We start from the raw sequence: 14,516 nt of genomic DNA on the forward strand, positions 1-14,516 counted from the left end.
GGGTACAGAAGTTCAAATTTGTACTGAAAAGAGGAGAGGTGAAAAGGTTTCTTCTGAAATGAGCAGAAGATACTGAGATTTGTATTGATAAGAGGTGAAAGGCTAAAAATTCTGCTTAAAATAGGTGAATCAGCAGAATTTCTACTGAAAAGAGGTAAAGAAGTAGAACGTTGCACTGAAAACAGGTGAATCAGCAGAATGTCTGCTAAAAAAGAGATTTCTGTTGAAAACATCTGAAAAAAATGGGATTTGTGCTGAAAAGGGGTGAAAAAACTCACAATTCTGCTGAAACGGGGTGAAGAAGAGGTGTTGGGCTGTTGAGAAGAGTTAAATAAGTTGAACTGATATGTTTGGGTACAAATACTATGATTTGGCAATAATACTGCGTTTTAGCACAACTCCTGAGATTTGATTGAAATACTATGATTTAGAAGAAATATTATGACTTTGTACAAATACAATATTTTGGCACAAATACTATGATTTGGCAGAAATACTATTATTTAGTAGAAATACTATGATTTACCAGAAGTACAATGTTTCTGCAAAAATACTATGATGTGGCAGAAATACTATGCCTTAGTAGTAATACTATAACATAACAGATATATGATGATTTTGCAGACATTCTGGTTTTACACAAATACTATAATGTGGCAGTATACTATGTTTTAGCAGAAATACTATGATTTGCTATAAATACTATGATTTGGCACATATACTATATTCAGCACATATACTATAACAAAACAGAAAGTCTACGACTTAGTAGTAATACTATAACATAATAGATATACTATGATTTTGCAGACAGTCTATGTTTATGCACAACTAGCACAATATGGCAGAAATACTATGATTTGGCACAAGTACTATGATTTAGTACAAATACTCTTATTGGCAGAAATACTATGCCTTAGTAGTAATACTATAACATAACAGATATACTGTGATTTTGCAGACATAGTATGTTTTTGCACATATACTACAATTTCGCTCAAATACTGTGAAATTGCAGTAATACTATGATTTTGCAGACATAGTATGTTTTTGCACAAATACTACGATTTTGCTCAAATACTATGAAATTGCAGTAATACTATGATTTTGAAGGAATACTATGATTAGGTAGAAATACTGTGCCTTAGTAGTAATACTATAACATAACAGACATATTGTGATTTGCAGACATAGTATGTTTTTGCACAAATACTACGAATTTTGCTCAAATACTGTAAAGTTGCAGTAATACTATGATTTTGAAGGAATACCATGATTAGGTAGAAATACTATGCCTTAGTAGTAATACTATGACATAACAGATATACTGTGATTTAACAGACAATATGTTTTTGCACCAATACTACGATTTTGCTCAAATACTATGAAATTGCAGTAATACTATGATTTTGAAGGAATACTGTGATTTGGTAGAAATACTAAGCCTTAGTAGTAATACTATAACATAACAGATATACTGTGATTTAGCAGACATAGTATGTTTTTGCACAAATACTACGATTTTGCTCAAATACTATGAAATTGCAGTAATACTATGATTTTGAAGGAATACTATTGGTAGAAATACTATGCCTTAGTAGTAATACTGTAACATAACAGATAAGCTGTGAGTTTGCAGACATAGTATGTTTTTGCACTAATACTACGAGTTCGCTTAAATACTATGAAATTGCAGTAATACTATGATTTTGAAGGAATACTATGATTTGGTAGAAATGCTATGCCTTGGTAATACTATAACACAACAGATATACTATGAAACATAGTATGTTTTTGTACTAGTCATTTGTAGTGAAAAAAATTAGCAACATAAATTACAGGTCTGTGATAGTGTATAAATTTGTAGCGAAAAAAAAAGTTGACCAAGGTGGGATTGAACCCACGACCTTTGAGCTGCAGAGCCGCGTCATTACTGATTGCGCCACCTGGAAAGGGGGCGGGCGGCTGAAAAACAAAGACATCAGCAATCAGAAATAAAAGAGATTTCTGTTGAAAACACCTGAAAAAGCTGGAATTTGTGCTGAAAAGGGGTGAAAAAAATGAAAATTTTGCTGAAAAGGGGTGAAGAAGCTAAAGTATACCAAATCAAAGTATTTGTGCCAAAACATAGTATTTCTGCCATATTGTGGTATTTGTGCCCCAAAAGTTACTACATTACAACATGAATACGGATTAAAGATGAAAGAAACTGGCAACAAATTCCTCCACTACAAACCAGTCTGATACCACTTCTTTGCAGTGTTCACGTTCACTAAGGCACTACCCAAAAGGCGCCACAAGAGGGCACTCCAACACAAGAGATGACCTATGTACACTGATGCACTTAGTAGCAGTCAGCCTACTACTTAGCCACTACGTAATACAGCGATATTACAGTGTACAAATTCACATAAATTTGCAGGGGGAACAAAGCAGGAACAAGCCCAAAGCAGGATTTGAACCTGGTCCTCCTGGTCTCAAGGTGGCTATTCATTTCCCTGAGCCAAAGTCATTCTTACAAAGAAGAGGTGGAGAGACGGACAATTCTGCTGAAATGAGCAGAAGCTGCTGAGAATTGTGCTGATAAGAGGTGAAAAGGCTGAAAATTTTGCAGAAAAGAGGCAAAGAAGCAGAAACTTGCACTGAAAAGAGATGAATCAGCAGAGTTTCTGCTGAAAATAGTTTTTTTTTCTGAAAACAGCCAAAAAAAGCTGGAATTTGTGCTGAAAAGGGGTGAAAAAAATGAAAATTTTGCTGAAAAGGGGTGAAGAAGCTAAAGTATACCAAATCAAAGTATTTGTGCCAAAACATAGTGTTTCTGCCATATTGTGGTACTACTACATTACAACATGAATACGGATTAAAGATGAAAGAAACTGGCAACAAATTCCTCCACTACAAACCAGTCTGATACCACTTCTTTGCAGTGTTCACGTTTACTAAGGCACTACCCAAAAGGTGCCACAAGAGGGCACTCCAACACAAGAGATGACCTATGTACACTGATGCACTTAGTAACAGTCAGCCTCCTTGAATTGGCAGAAATAATGTCATTTAGTAGTAATACTATAACATAACAGATATACTGTGATGTTGCAGACATAGTATGTTTTTGTACTACTCATTTGTAGTGAAAAAAATTAGCAATATAAATTACAGGTCTGTGATAGTGTATAAATTTGTAGTGAAAAAAAAATGTTGACCAAGGTGGGATTGAACCCACGACCTTTGCGCTGCAGAGCCGTGTCATTACTGATTGCGCCACCTGGAAAAGAGGGCAGGCGGCTGAAAAACAAAGACATCAGCAATTAGAAATAGGAGAGATTTCAGTTGAAAACACCTGAAATAGCTGGGATTTGTGCTGAAAAGGGGTGAAAAAACTCAATTCTGCTGAAACGGGGTGAAGAAGAGGTGTTGGACTGTTGAGAAGAGTTAAATAAGTTGAACAGATATGTTTGGGTACAAATACTATGATTTGGTAATAATACTGTGTTTTAGCACAACTCCTGAGATTTGATTGAAATAACATGATTTAGAAGAAATATTATGACTTTGTACAAATACAATGTTTTGGCCTTGATGTAATCCAGGGAGGACAGATTTCCACCCCTCAAACAAATGTAATTTATGGCTTAACAGTAAGATGACTGTAAAAACTGCTCTATGATTTACATGAAATACTTTGATTTAGAAGAAATTCTATAATATAGCAAAAAGCACTACAGCATAGCAGAAATTATATCACTGAGCAGAATTACTAGGATTTAGCACAAACACTATGATTTGGCTGAAAAATCTTTATTTTGCAGTTATATTATGATTTGGCAGAAATACTATGAGCAGTAATAATATAACAGTACATAATACTGTTATTTTGTGGAAATACAATGCTTTATCACAAATACCATGATATGGCAAAAATACTATGATTCAGCAGAAATACTATGATTGAGCAGAAGTACTAAGATGTAGTAAAAGTACTTTGATTTAGCACAAATACTATTATGGAGGAGTAATACTTTAACATGGGAGAAATATTGATACACACACACATACACAGAGAGCAAAGTGTACAGGGGCTGTTGAGAGTCCGGGCTTGGCATATCTAGGTCAGCTAAATTGGCTGCACCTGCTGTAATCAGCACTTACAAACACAGACACAGAGAGAGCTATGGGTTTTCTTCAGTGTATTTCTCACATTCAGGATTCCCCTCGAACAAATGGCCATAATTTCTTAACTGTAGGGGCTAGAACGCTCATTCTGACACCGTTTTGTTCAGAAGAGGTGGGGGAATCTGCAGGTCTTCATAATCCAGAGAAAAGATATAAATTATTGAAGATATATGACTTGTAATACACTGTAACTGAGTAGAGGCAAAGCAAAACTGCCTTGACTTGCCCTCAAACAACGTTTTGTAACTATAAATCTATATGGAGCATCAAAATCATTCTTTCACCGTAAGAAACAGCAGGCTTTGGTGAACAGTCATGGACATTTTCAGGTCTCTGTTGAAATCCATCAAAAAGATATGACGAGAGAAAAAAGTGCCTCATTTCCAGAGTTTGAAATCTGAAGAAATCTGAGCGAGGGACAAATTTCTTACCCTCAAACAAGTGTAATTTATGGCCAAACGGTAATAGGTGAGGAACAAATTCTTGAATTGTGAGCATCAGGGATGTCTGAAGATATATTGGCACAAGCGTCATGCCTCAACTTTGTTTCGTTAAGGAGATATGACGATTTGAAAATGCCTCTCATTAGAGAAATCCAGCGCTGATTTTGAACAAACTCTCCATTGACTTTCTATGGAGCATTTTAAGACCTTGTGTTGCTCTGAGGAGATTTGCAAAAATTCTATAAATCCCACAACAATGATAGTCACATTTTCTGAAAGCCAGCAAAAATTCCTACGTTTTGATGTATAATTTGTGGGGGTTGAGTGGAAATTGAGCGAGTAGCAAGAAGTTGTTCAGACATGAAGAGAAAATTCAGAAAGGACAAGTGCACACTCTGAGTTAATTGCATAGCAACCATAACAACGCATGTATTTTCTAATAAATCACAATTTTGCAACTGAAAACTTAAAGAGGTATAAGATTAAAATGGTAGAAGATCTGAAAAAGCTGAATCATACAGGAATAGGCCAATAATCTGAGAACATTTTAAAGTTTGAATGGAGTTTCTAGGTGAAAGTATGAGGAAGTAGTTAAGTTTCAAAAACAAGCAAGTTTTAGTAGAATTTCTGAAGATTTCCATTCATTTCAATGGGACAAATTAAAGGAAAAAAGTGTAATATTTTAAAAAGTATAATAGTAATAAACACCAAAAGTCATAGCACACATTAGCAGAAATAGCAGAACAGTTTAGAGTTTGAACTGAGAAAATCGGCTGAAACCTGAGGAAGTAGTTAAACGGCAAAAAACGTACGGAAGCAACCAGAATAAAGTATAAAGAATAAAGAGAAACAGGAACTCAATAGTGTGGAAGCCCTTTGAGGGCATCCACACAATAAAGAATAAAGAGAAACAGGAACTCAATAGTGTGGAAGCCCTTTGAGGGCATCCACACAATAACTAGAAAAAAATTTGCATTTCCTGCAAAAATGCTGTGTGGATGCCGGAACGCTGAAGCTGTCTGCTGAAAATGACTGAAAAAGATGAAAAGCTGCAAAAATTGTATGGCAGTAAAGAAACTGAAAAATTATGCTGAAAACAAGTGAAAAAACAGAAACTTTTGCTGAAAAGAAGTGAAAAGGCAAAGATTCTGCTTCAAAGGGGTAGAGAAGTTCAAATTTGTACTGAAAAGAGGTGAAAGGGTTTCCTCTGAAATGAGCAGAAGGTACTGAGATTTGTATTGATAAGAGGTGAAAGGCTGAAAATTCTGCTTAAAATAGGTGAATCAGCAGAATTTCTACTGAAAAGAGGTAAAGAAGTACAACGTGGCACTGAAAACAGGTGAATCAGCAGAATGTCTGCTAAAAAAGAAGTTTCTATTGAAAACACCTGAAAAAGCTGGGATTTGTGCTGAAAAGGGGTGAAAAAACTCACAATTCTGCTGAAACGGGGTGAAGAAGAGGTGTTGGGCTGTTGAGAAGAGTTAAATAAGTTGAACTGATATGTTTGGGTACAAATACTATGATTTGGCAAAAATACTGCGTTTTAGCACAACTCCTGAGATTTGATTGAAATAATATGATTTAGAAGAAATATTATGACTTTGTACAAATACAATGTTTTGGCACAAATACCATGATATGGCAAAAATACTATGATTTAGCAGAAGTACTAAGATGTAGTAAAAGTACTTTGATTTAACAGAAATGCAATTATGGAGGAGTAATACTTTAAAATGGGAAAAATATTGATACACACACAGATACACAGAGCCTAAAGGGAACAGTATTTGTGCCATGGAGTGTTAACAAGAATATGAGGTCCATATTAGAAAAGCTGCTAAAATCATAAAACTTTGCAGAATTGTAATAAATGATGAATATGAATTACTTGTCTGTGATAGTGTATTAATTTCTAGGGAAAAAAAAAACGTTGACCAAGGTGGAATTGAAGCAGTGATCTTTGGGCTGCCGACCGGCATCATTACCAACTGCGCCACTAGGAAACAGAGCAACAGCTTGGAAAACGGGGAGATGAACTGTCAGATTTAGATCGCGGTGAGAGGCGTAAAATGCCGATTTTTGGAGTTACAAAACGTCGTGTAACTCCAAAACTAGGTGGGATAGAAGCACGATTCTTGTACTGGGTGAATCAGCAGACTTTGCTGAACTTTGACTGCGATTTCCATAGCTCTTTGTACCTCCGTCGCTGAGATATGACGAGAGAAGAAACGGCTTCATTTTCAGAGTTTGAAAAGTGAGAGGAGGACAGATTTCCACCCCTCAAACAACCGTAATTTATGGTTTAACAGTAAGATGACTATAAAAACTGCTCTGTGATTTACATGAAATACTTTGATTTAGAAGAAATTCAATAATCTAGCAAAAAGCACTACAGCATAGCAGAAATTATATCACTGAGCAGAATTACTAGGATTTAGCACAAACACTATGACTTGGCTCAAAAACCTTTATTTTGCAGTTATACTATGATTTGGAAGAAATACTATGAGCAGTAATAATATAACATAGCAGAAATACTGTTATTTTGTGGAAATACTATACTTTGGCACAAATACCATGATTTGGCAAAAATAGTATGATTTAGCAGAAATACTATGATTGAGCAGAAGTACTAAGATGTAGTAGAAGTACTTTGAAACACTATGATTAAGAAATAATACTTTAACATAGGAGAAATACTGATACACACACACATACACAGAGCCTAAAGGGAGCAGTGGCTGTTAAGAGTCTGGGCTTGGTATATCTAGGTCAGTTAAATTAGCTGCACCTGCTGTAATCAGCCCTTACACACACAGACACAGAGAGAAGTATGAGTCTTCTTCAGTGTATTTCTCACATTCAGGATTCCCCTCGAAAAAATGGCCATAATTTTCTAACCGTAGGGGCTAGAACGCTCATTCTGACACCGTTTTGTTCAGAAGAGATGGGGAAATCTTCAGGTCTTCATAATTCAGAGATAAAATATAAATTATTAAAGATATATGACTTGTGACACTGCAACTGAGAAGAGGCGAAGCAAAACTGCCTTGACTTGCCCTCAAACAACGTTGTGTAACTCTAAATCTATATGGAGCATCAAAATCATTCTTTCACCGTAAGAAACAGCAGGCTTTGGTGAACAGTCATTGAAATTTTCAGGGCTCTGTTGAAATCCATCAAAAAGATATGACGAGAGAAAAAAGTGCCTCATTTCCAGAGTTTGAAATCTGAAGAGATCTGAGCGAGAGACAAATTTCCTATCCTCAAACAAATGTAATTCATGGCCAAACGGTAATAGGTGAGGAAAATACTCTTGAATTGTGAGCATCAGGAGAGTCTGAAGATATATTGGCACAAGCGTCATGTCTCAACTTTGTTTCGTTAAGGAGATATGACGATTTGAAAATGCCTCTCATTAGAAAAATTCAGCGGTGATTTTGAACAAGCTCTCCATTGACTTTCTATGGAGAGTTTTCAGACTTTGTGTTGCTCTGAGGAGATGTGCAAAAAATGTGTAAATCCCACAAGAATGATAGTGACATTTTCTGAAAGCCAGCAAAAATACCTACGTTTTGATGTATAATTTGTGGGGGTTGAGTGGAAATTGAGCGAGTAGCAAGAATTTGTTCAGACATGAAGAGAAAATTCAGAACAGACCAGCCCTCACTCTGAGTTAATTGCATAGCAACCATAGCAACGCATGTATTTTCTGAAAAATCAAAATTTTGCAACTGAAAACTTAAAGAGGGATAAAATTAAAACGGTAGAAGATCTGAAAAAGCTGAATCATACAGGAATAGCCCAATAATCTGAGAACATTTTAAAGTTTGAATGGAGTTTCTAGGTGAAAATATGAGGAAGTAGTTAAGTTTGAAAAACAAGCAAGTTTTAGCAGAATTGTGGAAGTTTCCCATTCATTTCAATGGGACAAATTAAAGGAAAAAAGTGTAATATTTTAAAAAGTATAATAGTAATAAACACCAAAAGTCATCAGCAGAAAGAGCAGAACAGTTTAGAGTTTGAACAGAGAAAATCGGCTGAAAACTGAGGGAGTAGTTAAGTGCCAAAAAACGTACGGAAGCAACTGGAATATAGTGGAATAAAGAATAAAGAGAAACAGGAAAACAATAGTGTGGAAGCCCTTTGAGGGCATCCACACAATAAAGAGAAACAGGATCTCAGGGCATCCACACAATAAAGAGAAACAGGATCTCAGGGCATCCACATAATAAAGAGAAACAGGAGCTCAATAGTGTGGATGCTTCCAGCATCCACACAATTAATCCGAGGAATAGTAATAAGTGTGCCTCTTGGCATAGGCACACTTAATAATAAATCCAAGGAATAGTAATAAGTGTGCCTCTTGGCATAGGCACACTTAATAAATCCGACGAATAGTAATAAGTGTGCCTCTTGGCATAGGCACACTTAATAAGAATAATAAATCCGACGAATAGTAATAAGTGTGCCTCTTGGCATAGGCACACTTAATAATAACCCCCAAAATCGCCAGAGAGCAGAGCGCGAGTCCACTGGACTTCGTGGGAGATGATAAGCCATTCAGACCCAGCCAGAATCGTGAGTCGACTTAGAGAGCGGTCTCGAATGATTGTGTCGAGGGTGGATGCCTGATGATGCTAGTGAATTATGCACACAACGCAGTTTGGGTGTCGTAAAAGGAGCGATAGAGGACAGAACCTGGCATCTCGGTGCCACGAAGGTTCACCTTTGCTTGCAAAGGCAGGAAAGATGGCAGCGAAAGTGGCATCTCAGTGCCGGAAGCATGCTGCTGCATTTGCGAGTGAGGGATAAAGAGAGAACCTGGCATCTCGGTGCCAAGAGGTTTGCCGGTGCTTTGCGAAGGCAGGAAAAATGGCAGTGAATGTGGCATCTCGGTGCCGAGCACAGAAACTGGCAACTCTATATTAGAAAGCATGCTGCTGCGTTTGCGAATGAGGGATAAAGAAGGACCAGGCATCTTGGTGTCAAGCTTGATATTGCATTTGTAAAGGAGAGACAGAGGAAGAGAACCTGGCATCGCGGTGCTGAAAGCATGCTGCTGCATTTGCAAATGAGGGATAAAGAGAGAACCTGGCAACCGGTGCCGACGTTTGCTGCAGAATTTTGCGAAGGAGGGATGAGTGGCTAAGAGCCTGGCAACCCGGTGCCGATGTTTGCTGCAGAGTTTTGCCGAGGAGGGATGAGTGGTTGAGAACCTGGCAACTCGGTGCCAACATTTGCTGCGGAGTTTAGCAGAGGAGGGACGAGTGGCTGCGAACCTGGCAACTTGGTGCCAACGTTTGCTGCAGAGTTTAGCAGATGAGAGGCTGGAAACCTGGCAACTCTGTGCCAAGGTTTGCTGCAGAATTTGCGAAGGAGGGATGGGTGGCTGAGAACCTGGCAACCTGGTGCCGACATTTGCTGCGGAGTTTAGCAGAGAAGGGATGAGTGGCCGAGAACCTGGCAACTCGGTGCCGACGTTTGCCGCGGAGTTTAGCAGGGGAGGGATGAGTGGCCGATGTTATGGGTTCGAAATTGAGGACGAGAGTAAAACAATGATAGTCCAGAAGAGGTCGGTCAAACAATTGATTTTAATGAATGCACGCAGCGTGGAGAGGTGTAAACTGCAAAACATCAGTTGTACATCTCTACCCAAAATACACTCTAGATTGCTTTTATAACATCAGGGTATTGTAACGCCCCCTCATGCGTTTACAAGCACATAATTTGCATGTACAGAATTAACTGCAGACACAGAAGTTCCCCTTTCTGGCCAAATATGGTGATGATCTCAGGCCTTTGAGGTCCCCATGGACTTGTCCTCCTTGTGTCACCTGTAACTATAAGCTTTTAAGATGATAGATTTACCTCAACGATTTAAAGTGGTTATAACTGCACCTGTCATAAACATGTTAATATTTGATTATGATAACCCCTGTAATACAAATTATAACATCATGCCAACAGCTTCAATAAATGCTTTGATGAAATGATAATTAATGTAATGATAAGGATGATGGTTATATACAGTTCAGCAGTAAACTAATTTCTTTAATTCTACAATTCCCTCTCTTGATGTCTCTCCCAGAGACATCACCACACCATTTCCTGGGTCACTCCTCGACCCACTCTGTCACCTCTATATCCATTAATGGCATCATGGGCCCCTAAACCACCATTCCCAGGTCCACTTCCTTCGCTCTGACCCTCTCTAGCCGTCCTCTGAGTCAGCAGATCAGACAACCACCTCATGTCCTCTAGGTGGTCCAGTAATAAAACACCAGCTCCCACTTGAAAACACTTCATGCTTAAGTGGTCCCTGCTCCTTTTCTGGGTCCCTCTCTAGTGGAAATCTTCTCCTGTAAGGGATAAAAAACAAACAGCCTCTCTCTGCTACACCTTACTAACCTACTGTGTTCATCTAATGTTCCTTTAATTATTCAAAGTTGGTTGACAATATCATGTTCTGGGCTCTATCCATTATATTAACTTTACTTAATCTCAATACTCTTTATGTGTGTGAGCAACGCTTTTAGTTCTATTAAAAACACCCCGGGTAAAATATACACCATCCCTATGTCAGCCTACATGTCCGCTAGAAAACACACTTCAAAATTTTCTATCATCATTTACTCCTCTTTTTGCTTCAAGCATATACATAACATGCAAAAGTTACTGTTCATACCAGTTAGACAAGTTTCTATTATCTACAACATTTTGTTTCACCCGACTCAGCAGTTGCTAAGCAGAAACAAAGCACCATGTATTCCACCTTTACCCTACAAAATAAATCTATGTCATGTTTGTGTCTGTAAGCATGTTTTGCATTCATTCATTACACTCCACGCCATTCCTGCAAGTTAGGAGCTGTAAATTTAAAAGCTACATAAAGTCCAGGCCTTCGGCCTGGCCTATATTTAAATCATGTGTGTTTGTAAGCGTGCATGCAATTAACCTGCTATGTTCTCATCTTCCCTCAACATGTATCACCTGGACACTCTCACCAGTGAAGCTTAAAACCCTTTTGGACGGAACATCAACTCTAAACAAGCACAGTTATGCATTGTGTCTGAAATCAACTCAACCTGTAAATAGAGACATCACTGTTATGACAAACATATTCAATACTATTAAAATAATACTGTACAACCTGTTATTAATGCAGTCATCATAAGACAGATTATATGATAGCAATAAAAGAATCTCTAAATCCCAACTCCCAACAGGTCCTGCTTTTAAATCTTCCCTGACTTTCCCTTCAAGTTCTGCTTTCTTAGTACAATAATTAGGTCCTCCTAATCCCATTAAATCTGCCATATTTATTCCTTCATGTGTACGTGTCACATTTCCAGCATCTAAAACTTTACTCAGTCTCTGTTGTGCTAATGATGTCATAATTAAAACCTGCAAGTTCACATAAGCCACCACACTATGTTAGTCAGAACTTTTAGTGAGTATTCTCTCCCTACATGTGCTGTTTCCTATTATTTTGGCAACCCCTGCTGCATGCTGTGCGCATTTAGGGTGCCTTGCTTCTGTTGGACTCAACCTTATGTTAACCTACATAAGTACCTGTGTTAAGAGCGACCTCTGCACAGCTCAGACGCCAGTTGCAAGAGCTCTCTAACATTAGAATCATCAGCTGTGACTTATATAGCGTTATTTCGGTGCTTTAAACTTCACACATTTTGAATGTTGTTTATATGGGGAGTTCCTCTTTTTGTGTCTATATTTATTAATATGCCTTGTGCACTAAAACTTCCTGTTTTTCAGTCTGGCTGAGCACTTGTTTGTGAGTAAAAGGTGGCCTTGCTCTACAAGCCAGCCTTCATTATTAAAGTACATAAAACAAGATAATGAGCAGATTCATATTAAAAATATAGCGCCAAATCACAACAAAAATTGCCTCATGGCGCTTCATATATACAGAGAAAAACCCACCAATCTTGTGGCCCCCTATTGAGCAAGCACTTTGGCAACAGTGTGAAGGAAAAACTCCCTTTTAACAGGAAGAAACCTCCGGCAGAACCATGCTCAGGTACGGGCAGCCATCTGCTGCGACCGCTTGGCGTCAGCTAACAGAGACTTTTGAAGAGAAATACTTAATATTTAATAATCCACATTTCACTATTTTATTCCTCCGTTCAAATTTTATTCTGTATTGTTCTTTATTTGTTATTATTTATATTCAGATTGTTTTTTGCTAGTCTTGGTTTGTTGTTGTCTGTTTGGGAGCTGACATAGTCTCTATGGATAAGCGTCTTTTGGTGGGGTAGCATCAGGAGAGAAGCTCCAGAGAGGCATCTTCCATGTTAAACACTAAAATATAACAAAAGAGATCTCCTCAACGTGTTGTATATTTTTAATATTTCCTTATTATTTTGTCATAAAATAAATCAACCAAATAACTTAAGCTGTGTGACAGCACCTTGCGTTTACGCCGGGCTGTGAACTGCCCTGAAGCTACACCCCCTTTTACCCCATTTAATTTCTCAATCTTACTTTAAACTATTCCTGACCTTCTCCTTCTCTCATCTGATCATCTCAAGTACGTCCTGTACCAAATTTGCTTCCTCTTTTCAAGTCCCACATTTAATTACAAGCTCTAATACATTTGCCCTATATGGCTGTTCCGACGTGTTTCCTGTCAACTTAACAGAGTTATTCTCAAAACTCAGAGCTGAGGTTCCCCTTTCCTAAGTCTGTATGTTCTACAAGAGAGCAAGTCGGTAAACAAGTTTATCATCACAAAGGTTGTTAGGTAAAGGTCACGTAGACATTTGCTTAGTAACCCTAAAAGAGCACATTTCATGTAGCTAATCGCATATATTAACACCCCCCTTTTTGTGACACATCTCATGTGTTACAAACTCGAGATCCTTCACTCAGGTTAGGGAATTAAAAGAAAAGTTAATCATATCATATTAGGTATAGATGCTCCGGGCCTTCAAACCTGTGTTTAAGGAATGAAATCAAATTAATCATCATGTCAAAATCCCTTCTTGGCTCCATCCACAGCCTGCATCCTTGAAACGTCCTATAAACAAAAGCCTGTGTGTTAACCAGAACATCACCTTTTATACTCACTTTCTCCACTTATGATCCAACCTGTGTTATAAAACAAAACTTAAAACATAACAATTATCAGTCATGTGTCCAACCTTAGTCCAGTCTTTTGTCAGTGTCCAGTCGGTCCAACCTATGGTCTGCCTGGTCTGTCCATTCACCTGTCCATTCCCACACATTCACTCACACGCATTAACATCGGGTGTTGGTTGACTTCCGCACAAATAATCAGATTTACCACCTTCAGCAAACTCAGTTTATTTATATAATCATTTATTTTCTTTTTACTCGTTTCTTAAGAAAATAGTTCTTTATACTTTTGGACTGGATTGGCTCGCTGCAATCCTCTTAGACAGGGACCCACAATCTGACCCATTGTAATTCGGAAAAGGTCACCTTACTTTTTGTTTTCCTGAGACTATTGTCGGCGCCGTTATTCATTGTTGTCTTTTGCAGGCCTGCTTAGAACAAAAATGAGAAAAAAGAGAGCTGAGTATTAGCTCATCAAAGTACAAAACAAAATCACCTGACAGGTTTTTTCTTTCTAAGTGCACTGTTACAAAACCCCTTAAACATGTCCATGTTTATTAAAACTCCCTCTTTAAAAATAAAACAACAACCTCAAAAATCTTCAACAATCTTAAATTTCAGCCATAGAACACACCCAAAACGTAAAAAGCTACACCGTTTCGTACACAATATCCCCCTTTAAGCATTTTACCAAACTCACATTCAGCCTAAGATATAAACACGTTATAACAATGTGTCAACACTAATTTATAAACCTCTTAATCAAATTTGCACCTCTGAACTGTCTACTTCTCCTTGAAG

The sequence above is a fragment of the Pelmatolapia mariae genome, linkage group LG4, assembly GCF_036321145.2.
Source record: "Pelmatolapia mariae isolate MD_Pm_ZW linkage group LG4, Pm_UMD_F_2, whole genome shotgun sequence".
Classification (NCBI taxonomy): domain Eukaryota; kingdom Metazoa; phylum Chordata; class Actinopteri; order Cichliformes; family Cichlidae; genus Pelmatolapia; species Pelmatolapia mariae.